Source organism: Schistocerca gregaria, chromosome 5 (genome assembly GCF_023897955.1).
Source record: "Schistocerca gregaria isolate iqSchGreg1 chromosome 5, iqSchGreg1.2, whole genome shotgun sequence".
In the NCBI taxonomy this organism is placed as follows: domain Eukaryota; kingdom Metazoa; phylum Arthropoda; class Insecta; order Orthoptera; family Acrididae; genus Schistocerca; species Schistocerca gregaria.
The window spans coordinates 662948873-662969206 of NC_064924.1; positions in this window are offsets into that span (position 1 = coordinate 662948873).

The following is a 20334-nucleotide window of genomic DNA, read 5'->3' on the forward strand; positions in this document are numbered from 1 at the left end:
TTAACACATTTTCAAATTTCTCTAAAATTTATAGTCATGCCATCTGTCGACTTCAGTTACTCTCGTATGACCAGTCCACTTTAGAAAATTTTGACTGATGGTTGACATGAAATATATCGTCAAATACTTTTATATCGAAAAAGATAAAAAGAACTTAACGAGACAAATGGTGGTACGTGAAAAAGAATCCTGGAAAAATGCACTTCGAAAGCCGAGTCAACAAAAAAATGAAATATAATCGCGGAATCATACAAGCATTTAGCGCAGGCCATGTCTGTAACAATATAAATGTGTAATGAACAATAAAACATTACTGCCATGTACGTTGCGTCATAAATTTCATTTTACTGTATGACGTGACAATACACCCAAAAGTATCTTAAGCAAGCTGTGAAACGTCGCTTCTGTATTTTTTTTTATAAACGTCCTGTCAACAGAACACAGCATAGGCTCTATTAGGTGATATGTACATATTGCACATTACATAGTGATAGAGCACAGCTTCTGAAGCCGATTACAGGTACTAGTAAAATTAAAACAACAAGTGGTTACAATGTTAAAGCATTTCCAATATAACTACATTTACTTTAGAGGAAGGAAGAGGAAACAAAGCGCTCTGAGCTTGAGATCAACACATGTAGGCCTTAATGTAAAACATTAGCTAACTGCAGTAAGGCTAACGAAATGGATGACGCTCTTAAGTAGTTTAAAGTCAGTCGTTGGCAAGCTCGAAGTAAACAGGTTATGAATGAATACACAGAATGAAATGCACTTAAAGCTAAAAACTTTTTAACAGGATAAGAATAAAGGTAGAAAACCGTCGTTGAGATAGAACCCAGTCAGGAGATAATGAGTGACATATCTCGAACTCGGACATTTTGTACAAACAGAATTGCGTATTATAAATCAAATTTCGTCTTTCATACAGCAGAGAAAAGTGCTCCAATAAGAGAAAAATAGAAGATGAACTATTTGAGAAGAAAACTGCGAATAATTCTACCGACAAGAGCGCGAAAACGTTGTCTGACATGTATGGACAAACTTTCGGAGGTTTTGGGATTTCATGTTCGCTGGGTGGAGACAATTTTTTGTAACTGTGTTCCAGTAAAATCTAGCGAGACATTTATCACCCTCGCATGCCATTACCACAGTAGATAGAATTTCCAGTGCCAGAAAGCAAGGAAGTGTAGCCCTGACAAAACATTACTATTACACGTCGACTAATGACGCATCAGAGCACAATACAGACGCACAGAGAGACAGATTCGAGGCTGGCGGTACATCCAGTCTGCTGATTCCCCTTCCTTGTAACCAGCGGAACCTGAAAATCATGTTAAGTTGGCATGACTCACCTAAGTTGAGTTAGCTGATTCTTCTGGAAACCGAAGAGACATTCCATACAAGCCTCACCCCCGAAACTCTGCTACATCCAGGTAAACGGCATTACATAAGGGGGGAGCATTGTTCTTAATAGGGTGTCTGATCACCACGGCAGCAATACACGTTCAGCAATGTTGTCTAGTGCTGGTCAGGTTTGATGAGAAGTTGTCACGGTAGAGCGCTCCATTCGTCAAATAGCGCGGTTGACACCTGCTGGATGAACCTTGGTGCCCGTGGACCTGCAGTAGTACGTCTCTCCAAAGTATCCCACAAATGCTCGATGGGATTTAAGTTGAAACAACGAACAAGCCAGTCCAATCGCCAAATATCCTCTCGTTCAAACATCTCCTCCACCTGCGCTGTTGGATGCGGTCGCACATTGTCATCCATAAAAATGAAGTCATGGAGGATTCACCCCTTGAATGACTCGCACGAGGAAAGAGTACAGTGTCACAATAACGTTCATCAGTAAGTGTACCGTGTTAAGAGATTTGGAGATCAGTACGCCCATGCAACAGTATGCCTCCCCACACTGTAACACCTGGATCACCAAAACGATCATCTTCGACAACAGCCTTGGGTACATTATTACGTGTTCCCACATTCCGCCATATGACGGTACTTTCAGAACCGCGACTCCAACTGAATCTCCCCTCATTCGAGAACAGCGCGCGACGGCCCCCGTCGTTGATCCAGTCGCTACGCCTTCGCCACTATCGCAGACGGCGCCACCAACGTACGAGTATCAACGAACACAACGTTCTCGGAAAAAGAGACCATCCTCACACAGTCACCGTACCACATTGGTACATGAGAACGCGTGCCCTTAAGGCAGCGGTACCTGACAGTCGAAACGCTCCCCATGCACGTGAAATAACGTTGTGAACAACACCAAACTCCTGGGCTTCGCTCGTCACACTTCGTCATTCATATGTTATCTCCCAGACATTTTATGTTTTTTGAGTCATTCGTCTCCTAACTGGTTTCGTGCTGCCCGCCATGAATTCCTCCTGCACCAACCCCGTTATCTCAGAGCAGCATTTGCAACCTAAGTCCTCAATTATTTGCTGCACGCATTCCAATCTCCGTCTTCCTCTACAGTTTTTGCCATTTGCAGTTCCCTCTAGTACCATGGGAGTCATTTCCTGACGTCTTCACAGATGTCCAATTCTCCTGTCCCTTCTCCTTGTCAGTGTTTTCCACATATTCCTTTCCTCCCCTTTCCTCTTCGCAGAACCTCCTCATTCCTTGCCTTATCACTCTACCTAATTTTCAACATTCGTCTATAGCACCACATCTCAAATGCTTCGGTTCTCTACTGTTCCGATTTTCGCACAGTCCTTGTTTCATTACCACGTAATGTTGTGCTCCAAATGTACATTCTAAAGAATTTCTTCCTCTAATTAAGGCCTTTGTTTGACACTAGTAGACTTCTCTTGGTCTGGAATGCCTTTTTTGCCAGTGCTAGTCTGCTTTTGATATCCTCCTTGCTCCGTCCATCACTGGTTATTATGCTGCCTATAATTTCTTAACTTCATGTAATTCTCTGTTTTAATTTCTGCTAATTCTCATTATTTCGTCTTTCATCGATTTGCTCTCAATCCATATTCTTTACTCATTAGTCTCTTTTTTCCGTTCAGCAGATCAAGTAGTTCTTCTTCACTTTCACACGGGATGGCAATGTCATCAGCGAATCGTATCATTCATATTCTTTAACGTTGAATTTTAATTCCACTCCTGAACCTTTCTTTTATTTCCATCGTTGCTTCTTCGATGTACATATTGAACAGTAGGGGAGAAAAGCTACATCCTTGACTTACATACTTTTTAATCCAAGAACGTTGTTCTTGGTCGTCCACTCTCATTATTCTCTGTTGGCTCTTGTACATTGTAAGTAGACTGTTTGGGTTTTTACATTGGTAACGCCACGTAGCGCTCTGTATGAAAATCACTGCCTGTGCTGTGTGCAATCTGTGGCTGGATAGCATTGATGCATTATTTGCTATTCTAGTGTTGGGCAGTTGGATGTGAACAGCGCGTGGCGTTGCGAAGTTGGAGGTGAGTCGCCAGCAATGGTGGATGTGGGGAGAGAGATGGAGGAGTTCTGAGAGCGGATGATCTAGACCTGTGTCCATCAGAGACAGTAACTTTTTAAGACTGGATGTCATGAACTGATACATATATTATGACTTTTGAACACTATTAAGGTAAATATATTGTTTGTTCTCTATCAAAATCTTTCATTTGCTAACTATGCCTATCGGTAGTTAGTGCCTTCAGTAGTTATTACCTTTTATTTACCTGGCAGTATTGGCGCTCGTTGTATTGCAGTAGTTCGAGTAACGTAGATTTTTGTGAGGTAAGTGATTCATGAAAGGTATAGGTTATTGTTAGTCAGGGATTATTGAAAGTCAGATTGCGTTGCGCTAAAAATATTGTGTGTCAGTTTAGTGTTGATCAGAATAAGTAAAGAGAGAAATGACTGAGTACGCTCAGTTTTCCTAAGCTGTTTGAAAATCAAATAACGTAAGAGGTTTATTAGCTCATTCATTCATATTTTTTTCTAATGGGACGTTACCCGCCTCTCCCTATAGATTACCCCTACTTTTCTCAGAATTTCGAATACCTTGCACCATTTTGTATTATCGAAAGCTTTTTCACGGTCGATGATTTTACTTTAATCTTTTTTTTCATTATCAAACGCAACGTCAAAGTTACCTCTCAATTGCCTTTACCTTTCCTAGAGATAAAGTGATCGTCATCTAACACCTCCTCAGCTGTCTTTTCCCACCCATGCTGTGATGGAAAACGCTACCGAAATTCACCGTAACTGCTCACTGTTTGATACAAACTGTCCTTTCTCTTTCCGTCAGCTGGTTCGTGTTTCGGGGCCACCACCGTTTGGCGCTACAGTGACGCAGATCTCAGACCACGCGACGTCCAACTTCCTGTGCATTACTGGGAGGCCTCTGGCATCATGTTCCCACACTTTCATTCATTTCCGTGTACTAGTTAATATGTTGTGGTACTCTGTCTAGCTCTTTAAGTTTAGCATAGCAGTGTACTTGTTGAAAAACATCATCAGATATCGACAGTTCTAAAAACGTTGATTGGCATTCTTTAAATCCTTGTGGAAAAATTCAAAATGCTTCCTGATCATTGTAATTCTGCAAAGAACTATAGAAAAGTGAATTTCAGTATACAGGGTGGTCCATTGATCGTGACCGGGCCAAATATCTCACGAAATAAGCGTCAAACGAAAAAAGTAAAAGAACAAAACTTGTCTAGCTTGAAGGGGGAAACCAGATGGAGCTATGGTTGGCCTGCTAGATGGCGCTGCCATACGTCAAACGGATATCAACTGCGTTTTTCAAAATAGGAACCCAATTTTTATTACATATTCGTGTAGTAGGTAAAGAAATATGATTGTTTTAATTGGGCCACTTTTTCGCTTTGTGATAGATGGCGCTGTAATAGTCACAAACAAATGGCTCACAATTTTAGACGAACAGTTGGTAACAGGTAGGTTTTTTAAATTACAATACGGAACGTAGGTATGTTTGAACATTTTATTTCGGTTGTTCTAATGTGATATGAACCTTTGTGAACTTATTATTTATGAGAACGTATGCTGTTACAGCGTGATTACCTTTAAATGTTACATTAATGCAATAAATGCTCAAGATGATGTCTGTCAACCTCAGTGCATTTGGCAATACGTGTAACGCCATTCCTCTCAACAGCGAGTAGTTCGCATTCCGTTATGTTCGCACATGCGGTGACAGTCCGCTGACGAATGTTGTCAGGCGTTGTCGGTGGATCACGGTAGCAAATATCCTTCACCTTTGCCCACAGAAAGAAAACCGGGGACATCAGATCCGGTGAACGTGCGGGACATGGTACGGTCCTTCGATGACCAATCCACCTGTCATGAAATACGCTATTTAATACCGCTTCAGCCGCACGCGAGCTATGTGCCGGACAGCCATCATGTTGAAGGTACATCGCCATTCTGTCATGCAGTGAAACATCTTGTAGTAACGTCGGTAGAACATTACGTAGGAAATCAGCATACATTGCACCATTTGAAACTTCCTGGCAGATTAAAACTGTGTGCCGGACCGAGACTCGAACTCGGGACCTTTACCTTTCGCGGGAAAATTTCTCTCCCATCTGAGTTATCCAACACGACTCACGCCCCTTCCTCACAGCTTTATTTCTGCCAGTAACTAATCCCCTACCTTCCAAACTTTACAGAAGCTCTCCTGCGAACCTTGCAGAACTGGCACTTCTGGAAGAAAGAATATTGCGGTGCATCTCCTGGGCAATTTCCCAGGCCAGTGTAGACGCCACCGTACTGGCGCCAGTCGTCTAAGGAACAACAGAAAGGAATGCGGTGGTGCTTGGATAACGCCGTAAAACAGCACAAGGAGCCGGAGAGTCTGCAGCAGAAGCCTAGTAAGTATCCGCTGTTGCTTGGCCGACGAGAATCGAGCTATAAAACTACCAGAACGACCGTCGATGAAGACGCTCGTAAAAAACTGGGGAGCAACAGTCGTACGTAACTGCGGGCGGCGCCAGAAGAGGAGCGGCTAGAATATAGGTGCTTGTAAAATATTTGGAAGTCTTCTCAAATATTGACATTGGCGGGCGTAAACATTCGACCTATCAGAGGCCGGAAGTGTTCCGCCGCCTACTCGGGCCCCACTGTCGGCCCGCACTGTGCAGTCTTCTTCCACTGTTTTGTACTTGTGTTGACAGTACGCCGTATAGTCTGAACGGACGGCGCACCGCGATAAACGAAACCCACTTCATTTACTCTGCCTCTTTTAATGCTTTACACAGCGCAACTGTTTGCACTTGTTTTCATATGCTCCAACTGTTAAACAACTCCCGGAACGGAGCAACACTGAGATGAAGATGCGTCCCTTAAGCACATCCTTTTTCATTATTCGTGAAGTTTTCATGCGCCGATTTACGACTACCAGCTCTGAATGCGCTTTTCTTGTACAAAGGCGAAGCTGAACTTTTTATATCCACAGATTCTATACGTTACTCCTTGCTCGAGAAATAATGTAAATAACTATATGTTTCTTTCTACATCTTCAGTACTTTAGATGAAGATACATATGCGTTTACCAGGTCATGGCGTACGTATTGTTTTACTTCCATTATCTGCAGGAATTTCCAATTTTTCTATCGCTTCCTCCCTGGCCTCACTCTTAGCCTTCCAAATATCATGCTGTTAATGATGTTTGTTTCTCTGTCTGCCTAGAACCTCTTTATATTTCACTTGAGAACTTTATTTTTTTTTAAGTCTTTGTGGGTAATTCTTCTTATGCACAGTGCGCTGCAGTCACTTTGGGTCGGTTATGAGTGGTCACCTTACATTCGGATATTGCGTTTTAAAAATACGGGTAAAATACGTTTCTTTGTTGCTTAATTTACTGTGCACATAAGGCGACCCACACATCGTGAAAACAAAAAGTGAAGCGCCCAGACGACATGACGAATGTCAGTGTAACTTAATACACGTACACACCACCGGCGGATATGTAAATGATGGGAGTTGCAATTCTCGGTGTAAGGTAGAATGAACACCAGAGTGTTTTACTTCTGTTTGTGTGCAGTGTTGTTACCAGGCCTGGTAGTGTATATGAGGGCCGTGAACAGCGTCACTTGTTAAGTGATCACTATGGACACGGAGATGCAGTGCACTATTATTCAGTCAGTCATCTAATTTACACTACTGGCCATTAAAATTGCTACACCACGAAGATGACGTGCTACAGACATGAAATTTAACCAACAGCAAGAAGATTCTGTGATATGCAAATGATTAGCTTTTTAGAGCATTCACACAAGGTTGGCGCCGGTGGCGACACCCACAACGTGCTGACATGAGGAAAGTTGCCACCTGATTCCTCATACACAAACAGCAGTTGACCGGCGTTGCCTGGTGAAACGATGTGATGCTTCGTGTAAGGAGGACAAAAGAATACCATCACGTTTCCGACATCGATAAAGGTCGAATTGTAGCCTATCGCATTTACTGTTTATCGTATCGCGACACTGCTCCTCGCGTTGGTCGAGATAGAATGACTGTTAGCAGAAGATGGAAGCGGTGGGTTCAGGAAGGTAATACGGAACGCCGTGCTGGATCCCAACGGCCTCGTATCACTAGCAGTCGAGATGACAGGCATCTTACCCTCATGGCTGTAAAGGATCGTGCTGCCACGTCTCGATCCCTGAGTCAACAGATGGGGACGTTTGCAAGACAACAACCATCTGCACGAACAGTTCGACGACGTTTGCAGCAGCATGCACTATCAGCTCCGAGGCCATGGTTGCGGCTACCCTTGACGCTGCATCACAGGCAGGAGCGCCTGCGATGGTGTACTCAACGACGAACCTATGTGCACGAATGGCAAAACGTCATTTTTTCGGATGATCCAGGTTCTGTTTACTGCATCATGATGGTCGCATCCGTGTTTGGCGACATCGTTGTGAACGCACATTAGAAGCGTGTATTCGTCATCGCCATACTGTCGTATCACGCGGAGTGATGGTATGGGGTGCCATTGGTTACACGTCTCGGTCACCTCTTGTTCGCACTGACGGCACTTTGAACAGTGGATTTTACATTCAGATGTGTTCCGACCCGTGGCTGTACCCTTCATTCGATCCATGTGAAACCTTACATTTCAGCAGGATAATGCACGACCGCATGTTGCAGGTCCTTTACGGGCCTTTCTGGATACAGAAAATGTTCGACAGCTGCCCTGGCCAGCACATTCTCCAGACCTCTCACCAGTTGAAAACGTCTGTTCAGTTGTGGCCGGGCAAGTGGCTCGTCACAAAACGCCAGTCACTACTCTTGATGAACTGTGGTATCGTGTTGAAGCTGCATGGGCAGCTGTACCTGTACACGCCATCCAAGCTCTGTTTGACCCAAAGCCGAGGCTTATCAAGGCCGTTATCACGGCCAGAGGTAGTTGTTCTGGGTACTGAGTTCTCAGGATCTATGCACCCAAATTGCGTGAAAATGTAATCACATGTCAGTTCTAGTATAATATATTTGTCCAAGGAATACCCGTTCATATGCATTTCTTCTTGGTGTAGCAATTTTAATGGCCAGTAGTGTAATGTCATATATTTGTGCAAGTTGCAAAATGCTACACTCTTAGGGACAACATGTAGGATATGTGTTATATAAAAATGGAGTGCTTTAGGCTGTACGAAAGCTGGCTTCGGTTTTATGGTGAGCTACTCGTATAGCGAGCGGGAACTAGAGGACACAGTCTGTAGGCAGCAGTGAAAGAGGCAACACTCAGACATAGCTGACGATGTCTTGCGTAGAAGCCGTTGCACAATAGCTTCGGATGACGACTGGTGAATTATCACGGCTTTGGTACGGTTCGTATGGCTATGGTATGGACGCTAAAACGATGCCAAGAACAATTAATTAGTCCATACTTCAAGTAATTCGTACACCGTACCGTGGGTAGTGTAGCCGCCATTACTGTCCTCCATACCCCACGACTGCAGCCAGCAGGTTACGAACTGTATAATTGGAATTGTAGAACCATGGACTATTAATTCAAAATTAAATGTTTTTGAATATTTATCGTGATGAACATAAAAACTGTTTCGACCTGTTATTTAATTCCTAACTATTCATTTATACAGGGTGAAGAAAAATTCGCGCTCTCGGAGTTCACAGTGCGATTCCTCTCGTACTGTCAATACAGAGTTGTCTCTCATAAAATTTCGTACTGCGCTTATTTCCGGGAGTACATGGACATTACATGTTAGAAATCTGCCAAGACTGTAAGCACATGTACGGTGACTACCTCTGTCAGAATACAGAAGTACTGCTGTGCAGCTCGTGTGGTGGATAAGTTTTTGGGTTAGCATGCAGGAGATCAAGGGTTTGACTGGCTCTGAGCACTATCGGACTTAACTTCTGAGGTCATCAGTCCCCTAGAACTTAGAATTACTTAAACCTAACTAACTTAAGGACATGACACACATCCATGCCCGAGGCAGGATTCGAACCTGCGACCGTAGCTGTCGCGCGGATCAGGGGTTTGATTCTGGGTCGAGGCATATTTGTTTTTATTTGCCAATTTCATTCTGCCATATTATAATGTAGTATGTATTCGACATTTACATAGAACTTGTTTTTAAATAATTTGCAAAGCACGTTGCTAGCCCTATTGCTGTAACGAAATGTAATGGACCTGAACGTTGCAAGAACCACAGTTGGAACTAATCGATTGCACCACTGGTGAAGAGTACACATAAAACAGGATTTAAGTGTAGTAGATGCAGTGCTGTGAAACAATTAGCGTCCACAACTTGCAAAAGGCTTCTTTAAAAGGTGACGAGTGAAAATGATTCTACTTCCATTCTTACATTCGCAGTATGTAAGTGCAAATATTTAGTAGAGGACTTACTGTAAACGGTGCGTGACGATTAAGACCTTAGATTCCGCACCGCGTAGACTACATTTAGCAAATAAAAACAAAATCGTACCCTTCACCTCCTGCATGTTAACCCAAAACACTATCCACTGCACCAACTGTACAGCAATGTTCCTAACTCCCGACAGAGGTAGTAAGCGCGATTACAGTGTTGCCAGACTGCCAGTCTTTAATATCCATTTATTACCGGAAACATGCACAGGACGAAATTTTGTGAGACATTTTTGTATTTGCTAGTAAGTGAGGAATCCTGCTGTCAAGTTCGAGCGCGCGAATTTTTCTTCACCGTGTACAGTGTCCTTTCCTACTGTGTGAGTATCAGTGTAAACCTGCTATAGAAACACTGGAAGTGCTTTATTCAGTAGCTACAAGCACTAATTTTCGTCTTTGAATAAATGTATGAAAATAATTGTTGAGGACTACCTTTTAAAGTACAGGTAACGTACTGTATGGTTTACACAGTAGACGTGAAATTTTGCTGAAGTGCTGCAGTAGATGTTTTTAGACAGATTTAACGATTTTAAGTCTTCATTTGTGTGCCTATAGTGTCCCTAGTCGCTGTATAATTTTTGAGGGTATTTTCATGAATCACATAGAAAAATTAATATTTGAAGACATAATAACAAAGAAGAACTATAACGTCATCTACTGGTACAGATGCATGGATGACATAAGATGCATGGTAGTAAACCTAAATACCTCAACTACACAAAGACAAAAATACCGTAGACAAAGACATAAAGTTCACAGTAGAAGAAGAACAAGAAAACACACTCACTTTTTAGACATAACCACAAGGAAAGACAATAACAAACACACATTTGACATTTACAGGAAACCCACAACATGCTACATCATCTTATTTGAAACTTCAAACCACCCACAGAACCACAAACAACCAGCAATCAGACATATGTTAAGCAGACTGAACCGGATCCTCTTAAAAACCTATAAATACCAGAAAGAGTTAACCATTATGAAACAAATAGCATTAAAAATGGACACAAAGAAATAATGGTAGACAAACTAAACAAAAAATAGACAAATAATGAAAAAAAACTAACCAAACCACACTAACTCGTACAACTTGTACTACAACAAAAAATGGCATACAATGACCTACCACAACAAATTCACTCATAAAATAGGTAACATATTCAAAAAACAAGGCCTGTACATTGCTTACAAAACAAACAGTTCCATACAAAAGCACGCCCCAAAACTAAAATCAAAACCAGACAGATACCAACAATGTGGAATCTATCAGCTCAGTTGCAGAGATTGTGAAAAACATAAGAAATGCAGACTGCTACAGAACATCTAAAAATTAGACCAAAACTATCAGTGTCTAACACAGAAAACCAACGATGTGCTATCAGACGGCATTTCCCCATGTAAGCAAGAAATCAGCCGAAAAATCACCGTAAGTACAAATCAACCTGTTCTTAACGAATTGTTTTTCGATCTAAAAGCAAATCAAAATGTAAATAACGTAACTACAAAACACTAATTATCCTTTACCTCAATAAATCGAAACGCGTCTGGTGAAAAAAATCACGCATTTTTGTAGTTGCAACGACAGAACAAAAATATCCTCAAGAATTAACGATTTTAGCATTCTTACCCTCTTTTTGGTAATATGAAAAGTGAAAATGAGTAAGTTTTGCTAAAAAGATGAATTTGTCATGCATAAATACTTGGACATCAGGGTTAAATCCTGTAAATGGGATAACATTATTCGACAGGAAAATCAGAGCTCTTACCGAAAGATAAAGGTGTTCGTTCTTTCCGCGCGCTATACTAGATTGGAATAATAGAGAACGGTTAAGGTGGTTCGATGAACCCTCTGCCAGGCACTTATATGTCATTTGCAGAGTATCCATGTAGATGTAGATGTGGACAGTTGCGGAAAGTAGGCACGTTTAAGTCGTGTATAATACGTGTACAGTTCCCCATGTGATAATGTTATACGTGGCTTTTCCCATGAAAGGACTATTTGAAGGGCTTATTTCAATAGTGGTACAAGTCCATTACCTCCAGTTTTCTGCCTATAACGCTTCTGAAATTAATGATTCAAACAAACAGAAAGAAAGGGCCATATGCTTGAATTTTTCTGGTACCTCAACTGCAGATTATTCAGTGCTTATTTAGCTTTAGGAATCTGAATCTCAAAATAAACAAAAATGGACTAGTACCACTATTGAAACAAACCCTTCATTTGTTCCGTTGGAGTATAGTGTTATAGTGTGAGGCAGTATTACCAGCATCTGACAGATTTTGAAAGGGTCTCCATTGTGGGTCTCTATTTGGCTGGATGGTCGAATCGCGCAATACCCACACTTTTGGGGCATTCGGATATGACAGTGGCCCGAGGTTCGACCGCACGGGAACGTGAGGGCAGGCGTATAGTCGTCAAGGATGCCGTCGAAAACGTCTGACCGCAATAAGGGGGATCGCCGTACTGTGCGCCAAGATCTTCGTAATCCATTCACGTCTGCATTTGCCATGCGAGAAAAACTTAGTGGACTCTCTGCAACATTCGGTGTCACCCTGCATCATTGATGGGAGCCCAGCAGCAGCTGGACCAGGGAATTACCGCTGCGTAGGCTGCAGTTAACACCACCCGTAACACAAACGGCTGCTTTTGGTGTGGTGCTGTGACCGGGATGGACGAACTGGAGATGAATGGCTTCGCATTGAGGTTCAATGGCTAATAATGGTTCTACACGTCTCTTGATGACCATCGTCGGCGAGTTCGTGGAGGCCTGGGGAGAGGTCCTACTCTTCCAATGTTTTGGAAAGAGACAACGCTTTACTCCCGGAGTCATGGAGCAGGGCGCCATAGGGTGTGACTCCAGGTTACGGTTGGCAATGACTGAATGAATTCTGACGGCACGGCGGTACGTCACGGACACCTGCGACAGTATCGCGATACATCTACATCTACATGACTACTCTGCAATTCACATTTAAGTGCTTGGCAGAGGGTTCATCGAACCACAATCATACTATATCTCTACCATTCCACTCCTGAACAGCGTGCGGGAAAAACGAGCACCTATACCTTTCTGTTCGAGCTATGATTTCTCTTATTTTATTTTGATGATCATTTCTACCTATGTAGATTCCGGAATAGTCCCACATTCGGATCTCCGGGTGGGGACCTTCAAGGGGGAGGTTACCATGAGAAAAAGATTGAATAATCAACGAAAAGATAATGTTCTACGAGTCGGGGCGTGGAATGTCAGAAGCTTGAACGTGGTAGGAAAACTAGAAAATCTGAAAAGGGAAATGAAAAGGCTCAATCTAGATATAGTAGGGGTCAGTGAAGTGAAGTGGAAGGAAGACAAGGATTTCTGGTCAGATGAGTATCGGGTAATATCAACAGCAGCAGAAAATGGTATAACAGGTGTAGGATTCGTTATGAATAGGAAGGTAGGGCAGAGGGTGTGTTACTGTGAACAGTTCAGTGACCGGGTTGTTCTAATCAGAATCGACAGCAGACCAACAGCGACAACGATAGTTCAGGTATACATGCCGACGTCGCAAGCTGAAGATGAACAGATAGAGAAAGTCTATGAGGATATTGAAAGGGTAATGCAGTATGTAAAGCGGGACGAAAATCTAATAGTCATGGGCGACTGGAATGCAGTTGCAGGGGAAGGAATAGAAGAAAAGGTTACAGGAGAATATGGGCTTGGGACAAGGAATGAAAGAGGAGAAAGACTAATTGAGTTCTGTAACAAGTTTCAGCTAGTAATAGCGAATAACCTGTTCAAGAATCACAAGAGGAGGAGGTATACTTGGAAAAGGCCGGGAGATACGGGAAGATTTCAATTAGATTACATCATGGTCAGACAGATTCCGAAATCAGATACTGGATTGTAAGGCGTACCCAGGAGCAGATATAGACTCAGATCACAATATAGTAGTGATGAAGAGTAGGCTGAAGTTCGAGACATTAGTCAGGAAGAATAAATACGCTAAGAAGTGGGATACGGAAGCTCTAAGGAATGACGAGATACGTTTGAAGTTCTCTAACGCTATAGATACAGCAAAAAGGAATAGCGCAGTAGGCAACACAGTTGAAGAGGAATGGCCGTCTCTAAAAAGGGCCATCACAGAAGTTGGGAAGGAAAACATAGGTACAAAGAAGGTAGTTGCGAAGAAACCATGGGTAACAGAAGAAATACTTCAATTGATTGATGAAAGGAGGAAGTAAAAACATGTTCCGTGAAAATCAGGAATACAGAAATACAAGTCGCTGAGGAATGAAATAAATAGGAAGTGCAGGGAAGCTAAGACGAAATGGTTGCAGGAAAAATGTGAAGACATCGAAAAAGATATGATTGTCGGAAGGACAGACTCAGCATACAGGAAAGTCAAAACAACCTTTGGTGACATTAAAAGCAACGGTGGTAACATTAAGAGTGCAACGGGAATTCCACTGTTAAATGCAGAGGAGAGAGCAGATAGGTGGAAAGAATACATTGAAAGCCTCTATGAGGGTGCTGATTTGACTGATTTGATAGAAGAAGAAACAGGAGTCGATGTAGAAGAGATAGGGGATCCAGTATTAGAATCGGAATTTAAAAGAGCTTTGGAGGACTTACGGTCAAATAAGGCACAAGGGATAGATAACATTGCATTAGAATTTCTAAAATCATTAGGGGAAATGGCAACAAAACGACTATTCACCTTGGTGTGTAGAATATATGAGTCTGGCGACATACCATCTGACTTTCGGAAAAGCATCATCCACACAATTCCGAAGACGGCAAGAGCTGACAAGTGCGAGAATTATTGCACAATCAGCTTAACAGCTCATGCATCGAAGCTGCTTACAAGAATAATATACAGAAGAATGGAAAAGAAAATTGAGAATGTGCTAGGTGACGATCAGTTTGGCTTTATGAAAAGTAAAGGGACGAGAGAGGCAATTCTGACGTTACGGCTAATAATGGAAGCAAGGCTAAAGAAAAATCAAGACACGTTCATAGGATTTGTCGACCTGGAAAAAGCGTTCGACAATATAAAATGGTGCAAGCTGTTCAAGATTCTGAAAAAAGTAGGGGTAAGGTATAGGGAGAGACGAGTCATATACAATATGTACAACAACCAAGAGGGAATAATAAGAGTGGACGATCAAGAACGAAGTGCTCGTATTAAGAAGGGAGTAAGACAAGGCTGTAGCCTTTCGCCCCTACTCTACAATCTGTACATCGAGGAAGCAATGATGGAAATAAAAGAAATGTTCAGGAGTGGAATTAAAATACAAGATGAAAGGATATCAATGATACGATTCGCTGATGACATTGCTATCCTGAGTGAAAGTGAGGAAGAATTAAATGATCTGCTGAACGGAATGAACAGTCTAATGAGTACACAGTATGGTTTGAGAGTAAATCGGAGAAAGACGAAGGTAATGAGAAGTAGTAGAAATGAGAGGAGCGAGAAATTTAACATCAGGGTTGATGGTCGCGAAGTCAATGAAGTTAAGGAATTCTGCTACCTAGGCAGTAAAATAACCAATGACGGACGGAGCAAGGAGGACGTCAAAAGCAGACTCGCTATGGCAAAAAAGGCATTTCTGGCTAAGAGAAGTCTACTAATATCAAATACCGGCCTTAATTTGAGGAAGAAATTTCTGAGGATGTACGTCTGGGGTACAGCATTCTATGGCAGTGAAACATGGACTGTGGGAAAACGGGAACAGAAGAGAATCGAAACATTCGAGATGTGGTGCTATAGACGAATGTTGAAAATTAGGTGGCCTGATAAGGTAAGGAATGAGGAGGTTCTACGCAGAATCGGAGAGGAAAGGAATATGTGGAAAACACACTGATAAGGAGAAGGGTATAGGATGATAGGACATCTGCTAAGACATGAGGGAAGGACTTCCATGGTATTAGAGGGAGCTGTAGAGGGCAAAAACTGTAGAGGAAGACAGAGAGTGGAATACGTCAAGCAAATAATTGAGGACGTAGGTTGCAAGTGCTACTCTGAGATGAAGAGTTTAGCACAGGAAAGGAATTCGTGGCGGGCCGCATCAAACCAGTCAGTAGACAGAGGAAAAAAAAAAAAAAAAAAAAAAAAAAAAAAAAAAAAAAAAACGCATTCGGAAGAAAAAGTTGGTGACTGAAATTTCCTAAATAGATTTCGCCGCGACGAAAAACGTCTTTGCTTTAATGACTTCCATTCCAACTCGCGTATCATATCTGCCACACTCTCTCCCCTATTACGCGATAATACAAAACGAGCTGCCTTTGTCTGCACACTTTCGATGTCCTCCGTCAATCCCACCTGGTAAGGATCCCACACCGCGCAGCAATATTCTAACAGAGGACGAAAGACTATAGTGTAATCTATCTCTTTAGTGGACTTGTTGTATCTTCTAAGTGTCCTGCCAATGAAACGCAACCTTTGGCTCGCCTTCCCCACAATATTATCTGTGTGGCCTTTCCAACTGAAGTTGTTCGTAATTTTAACACCCAGGAACTTGACAGCCTTAAAAGTTGTACTATTTATCGAGTAATCGAATTCTAACGGATTTCCTTTGGAACTCATGTGAATCACCTCACACTTTTCGTTATTTAGCGTCAACTGCCACCTGCCACACCATACAGCAATCTTTTCTAAATCGCTTTGCTACTGATACTGGTCTTCGGATGACCTTAGTAGAAGGTAAATTACAGCATCATCTGCGAACAACCTAAGAGAACTGCTCAGATTGTCACCCTAGTCATTTATATAGATCAGGGACAGCAGAGGTCCCAGGACGCTTCCCTCGGGAACACCTGATATCACTTCAGTTTTACTCGATGATTTGCCGTCTATTACTACGAGCTGCGACCATCCTGACAGGAAATCACGAATCCAGTCGCACAACTGAGACGATATCCCATAGGCCCGCAGCTTGATTAGAAGTCGCTTGTGAGGAACGGTGTCAAACGCTTTCCGTAAATCTAGAAATACCGAATCAACTTGAGATCCCCTGTCGATAGCGGCCATTACTTCGTGCGAATAAAGAGCTAGCTGTGTTGCACAAGAACGATGTTTTCTGAAACCATGCTCATTGCGTATCAATAGATCGTTCTCTTCGAGGTGATTCATAATGTTTGAATACAGTATATGCTCCAGAACCCTACTGCAAACCGACGTCAATGATATAGGTCTGTAGTTCGATGGATTACTCCTACTATCCTTCTTAAACACTGGTTCGACCAGCGCAATATTACAATCTGTAGGTACAGATCTATCGGTGAGCGAGCGGTTGTATGTGATTACTAAGTAGGGAGCTATAGTATCAGCGTAATCTGAAAGGAACCTAATCGGTATACAATCTGGACCTGAAGACTTGCCCGTATCAAACGATTTGAGTTGCTTCGCAACCCCTAAGGTATATACTTCTAAGAAACTCATGCAGCTGTTCGTGTTTCAAATTCTGGAACATTCCATTCGTCTTCCCTGGTGAAGGAATTTCGGAAAACTGCATTCAATAACTCCGCTTTAGCGGCACAGTCGTTCGGTAACAGTACCATCGGAACTGCGCAGCGAAGGTATTGACTGCGTCTTGCTGCTTGTGTACTTTGCATACGACCACAATTTCTTCGGATTTTCTACCAAATTCGAGACAATGTTTCGTTGTGGAGCCTATTAAAAGCATCTCGCATTGAAGTCCATGCCAAACTTCGCTCGTCCGTAAATTTTAGCCAATCTTCGGGATTTCGCCTTCTTTTGAACTTCGCATGCTTTTTCCGTTGCCTCTGCAACAGCGTTCGGACCTGTTTTGTGTACCATGTGGAATCACTTCCATCTCTTACCAATTTATGAGGTATGAGTCTCTCAATTGCTGTTGCTACTATATCTTTGAATTTGAGCCACACCTTGTCTATATTTGCATAGTCAGGAATGGAGATTGTGAAAGCAAAGATCGTCCACATATGGCGTGTGTCTCTTATGAACTGTCTGCGTTAAGTTCCCGATAGAACATGGGTGGACCAGCTAGAACGTCGACTCTGTTCCAGAGCCAATATCCAGGATATCAAGGACCAGTTACAACAATTGATCGCCTGTTCGGTTCGGGAAAGGCTGCTACGACTCTTCCCAGTCGCATTTATGGATGCATCCTAGCCACAGGGGGTGCAAGGTAATACTGATAAGTTGGCTCATATTGCCTAGTTCTTTGTAATTTTAACTCGATTTGGTAATCACAACAGTAACATCACATACCCTTTCCATCCGTGAACTTTCAGTTCGTCTTCTCCTCCCCTTCTGGGGGCGTTACTTACTTTTGTCAGGCAGGGTGCTTTTAAGTTACATAACTATTTATAAACGTCTACTTAATGTCATGTAGCTTCATGTCACATTCCCTTTGGTTGACATTTCATCACATAGTTATCTGTAGCTACCGTCTTTCTCTCTGACCACGAGACACTCATTTTACAAGTCCTCGAGAAATCACTTGTTCCGATCTGGAGACCTCTTACCGTTGGTTGCCCCTTTTTACCTACGTACAGTCATCACACAGTCCAAGTGTCCTCAGGGCTCACGTTGACTATCGCATCTATAATCACCTACCCCAAGCACTGACTGATTCATAACTACGCGCTCGTTTCATTTACGTAATTCATGAAATCTTACGAAAGGCCTTGGGGTCGAAACGGGTCGTGAGGTAAAATATGTTTATGCAACTGGAGATGTCAGACATTAAGATTATCAGTAATAACTGTGCATATTCTTCTTTTTGATTTGCAACTCCTTGTACTGGCCATGTTTGCAGTTAAAATGTTTGGATGCGAGATCCGCCAGTTATGCAAAACCCCGTTTTTCGCAGTACCCAAACATGTTTCGGCACCAATGTACCCTCATCAGTGGGTTTTCGTTTTTATTTCTTCTTTACATTTGGTGTGCATGAATTTTCTGGATCACTTTTGTGTTAATTACTACAGGTAGCTTGTCACGTTCTCGTGTGACAAGCACTTCCATTCTCCGCATCATGCTGAGATGTTGTGATACATACGTAACTATAACAAGTATTTTCCATAAATAACGGTGTGTTCTGGTGTAGTGAAAAGTGTTTTACTATATTATTTGTGGAAAATACTCGATATAGTTACTTAAACGTCACAACATCTCAGCATGATGCGGAGAATGGAAGTGCTTGCCACACAACAACATGACAAGCTACCTGTAGTAATTAACACAAAAGTGATGCAGAAAATTCATGCACACCAAATGTAAAGAATAAATAAAAACGAAAACCCACTGATGAGGGCACAGTGGTACCGAAATAAGTTTGGGTGCTGAGATAAACGGTGTTTTGCATAACTGGCGCACCTCACATCAAAAATGTGCATATTATGTCCTCGATACGAATAAAATATTGGACAAAATAATTATCCATCTGTCTAATTTGAACGCTGTCGGAACTACGACTGTCTCTACGTTTCAAAAACTGTATATATTCCAAGTTGCACTGTTGACCATTTCTGAACACTGGAAACAGTGACGAACCGACTGTATCCATCTGTGTTACCAAAGTAAAGGGAGCACCGACTAGCTTGAATAACATGAAGACCCCTACGATAAATTTCTCAAATTTTCGAACATTGAAGAAACAGTCTCAAGAAATGGTATACTGCCTGACTGACTTCTTCAACGCTATAGCCTGTGCGGGTATTTCAGTGCTACTGTTTCGCTGACGGGCGTAATTGTTAACATCTGTAATAAAGAGGGGAGCCCTGTTCTACGTGACAACTCATCTGCCACTGCGTTCGTTTTCTGTAGAACATAAGGCAAATATTTTGAAGAATGTTTATATTAAGTAACAGATAATGGAAATATTTCAAACAATCTTGAACCATGTCATCCATATTATCATTCAGCTTCCTGCTAATCAAGAGTTTTTGTTTTTGGGAAAAGAACAGGTGTTGTTAATTGGTACCATCTCGCTGCCTCCTAACTCAATCAGAAATGTTGTCAGAATGATTACACTATGTGAATGATCCAAGCAGAGATCTCATTTCATTCTTGACTAAGAAATTGATGTCGGTTGTCTCTACACAGAGGCACAACAGATTAGAAAAGTGGCGTTTCAAGACACAGAGAAAAGGATGCTACTAAAACTGGAAAACGATGGTATGAAAAAGTAGTAGAAGACATGCTGTCTGAGACCTTCCCGACGTAATAAGATTCTCAGCTGTACTCGGATCGTATTGCCTCAGCTACTGCAGCTGTTTGACATCTTCAGGTGCATCCACGACTCGCTGTTATAGGCTCGTCACTTTATACGCTCCTTTTATAGAAAACGCAGGAGTCAAGAGGCGTGCCTATGTCCGAGAACCTTCCAAGCAAGTAAAAGACAGTACGTGTACTTCACCGGCTACATAATCAAGACACTAAAGCGGTTCTCATGTGTCACTCATCTTTAATCCCTGTTTCTTATACCGAGCTTTGGTTAAAATAT